The sequence below is a fragment of the Cebus imitator genome, unplaced genomic scaffold, assembly GCF_001604975.1.
Source record: "Cebus imitator isolate Cc_AM_T3 unplaced genomic scaffold, Cebus_imitator-1.0 Scaffold83, whole genome shotgun sequence".
NCBI lineage: Eukaryota > Metazoa > Chordata > Mammalia > Primates > Cebidae > Cebus > Cebus imitator.
This window is the reverse complement of record NW_016107398.1, coordinates 5558463-5560932: the sequence shown is the minus strand read 5'-3', so window position 1 is coordinate 5560932 and position 2470 is coordinate 5558463.

Here is a 2470-nt window from a genome sequence, read left to right as displayed (position 1 = left end):
AAAAAAAAAAAAAAAAAAAAGTTTATTTCATAAAATCATAAACAAAAATTTAAAAAGGCAATTGACCTAATTGATATTTATGGAACACTCAATAGCAGAATGCACATTTTTAAAAGTACACATAGAACATTTATCAAAATAGGCTAAACTGTTTTTCTTAATAAATTTAAAATTATTTCTGTCATAAAATATACTTTCTGACCATGATATAATTAAATTAGAAATCAATAAAAAGGATATCTAGAAAATCTCCAAATATTTGAAAAACAAAACTTCTATATCACACATTAGTTTAAAAAAACAGAAATTGGAAAGGATTTTGAACTGTCTGAAAATTAAAACACAAGGTAACAAAACTTGGTGGGTTACAATGAAGCAGTGCTTAGAGACAGACTTACAGTGCCAAATGCCTATATTAGAAAATAAAAGTAACCTGAGCCTCACGTCTGTAACCCTAGCACTTTGGGAGGCCAAGGCAGGTGATGGCTTGAGCTCAGGAGTTCAAGACCAGCCTGGGCAACATGGTGAAACCACGTCTCTACAAAATATACAAAAATTAGCTGGGAGAGGTGGTATGCACCTATGGTCCTAGCTCCTCAGGAGGCTGAGGTGGGAGGATGACTTGATCCTGGGAGGTTGAGGCTGCACTGAGGTGTGTCCATGCCATTGCACTCCAGCCTGTGTGACAAAACAAGACTCCATCTCAACAACAACCACAACAAAAACAAAAACCCCAAAAAAACAAAATTAGAAAAAGAAGAGTAAGTTAAACACAGAATAAAAATAAGAAAGGAAATAATTAAGACTGGAGCAAAAACTTATGAAATAAGAAACAAAAATAGGAGAAAATCAATGAAGCCTAAAGCTGGTTCTTTGAGAAGATCAATAAAATTAATAAGCCTCTAGCCAGACTGAACAGAAAAAAAGTGAGGGGAGGCTGGGCGTGGTGGCTCATGCCTGTAATCCAAGCACTTTGGAGGCCAAGGCGGGCGGATCACCTGAGGTCGAGAGTTCAAGACCAGCCTGACCAACATGGTGAAACCCCGTCTTTTAAAANGTGAAATGCCGTCTCTACAAAAAAAAAAAAAAAAAAAAAAAAAAAAAAAAAAAAAAAAAAAAAAAAAAAAAAAAAAGTGAGGGGAAACACAAATTACAAATATCAGGAATGAAAGAGACATCCTACCGATTCTACAGCTATTAAAAGAACAGAGAATATTATGAACAACTTTTTAACAAAAAATTCAACAATGTATATAAAATAGACAAATCCCTTGAAAAAACAAATTACCAAAAGTTGTACAAGAGCTGACCTGAATAGTCCTATATCCATTTTTTAAAAATTGAATTTGTAGTTTAAAACCTTCCTATAAGGAAAACTCCAAGCCCAGATGGCTTCAGCAGTGAATTATACCAAATGTTTAAGGAGAAACAACAGCAGTTCTCTACTACCTCTTTCAGAAAATGGAAGCCAGTGTAATACTTCCCAACTCATTCTAGGATAACAACATTACCCTGATACCAAAACCTGTCAAAGACGTTCTTAGAAAACTACAGATCAGCAGTCTTCAGGAACACAGATGCAAAAATTCTGAAGAAAATTTTAACAAATCCAACCTAACAATATGTAAAAAGGACAATGCATTAAGACCAACTGGAGTTTATTTCAGGCATATAAGTCTTCATTTCAAAACCCAATCAATATAATTCGCCATATTAACATAAAATTAAACCATTTGATTACACCAACAGTTGCACCAAAAGTGTTTGACAAAATCTAGCATCCTTTCCTAATAAGTCAGCAAACTAGGTATGGGGACCCTTTATTTGTCTTTTTCTGAGTTCCAAGTCCTTGAAACAAAATCCAACTGTGTCCAAATGCTATGAAGGTTTGTGTTGCTGCTGAGTTCAGGGATAAACATTACTTTTAAGGACAGGACAGAGTGGAGTAGCAGAAGCATTTAGGTGAGAAAAAAGACAAATTAACTTGTTTAATTCTTCTTAAGAGCCAAAATGGGCTGGACGCAGTAGCTCATGCCTGTAATCCCAGCACTTTGGGAGACTTAGGCGGGTGGATCACAAGGTCAGGAGTTCAAGAGGCTGGCCAAGATGGTGAAACCACATCTCTACTAAAAATACAAAAAATAGCTGGGTGTGGTGGCATGCACTTGTAATCCCAGGAATGCTGAGGCAGAGAACTGCTTAAACCCAGGAGGTGGAAGTGTTTCTTGGACAATGTAGTATTATTTTTCTCTAGTCCAATTTTCTTACTTCAGAGTTATTCGGGAGTTAGCACAGTATTAGAATTGCTATATATAGAAGCTGAGGAACATTGGTAGTGTTAAATACTTCACATTGACTTAAATCTGTATATAGGTAGTTCTAGACATACTATGCTTCTTTATTGCATCAACCAGATAGACAGTAAATGGTAGAATTATGACTACTTTATTTTATTTATTTTTTTTGAGAC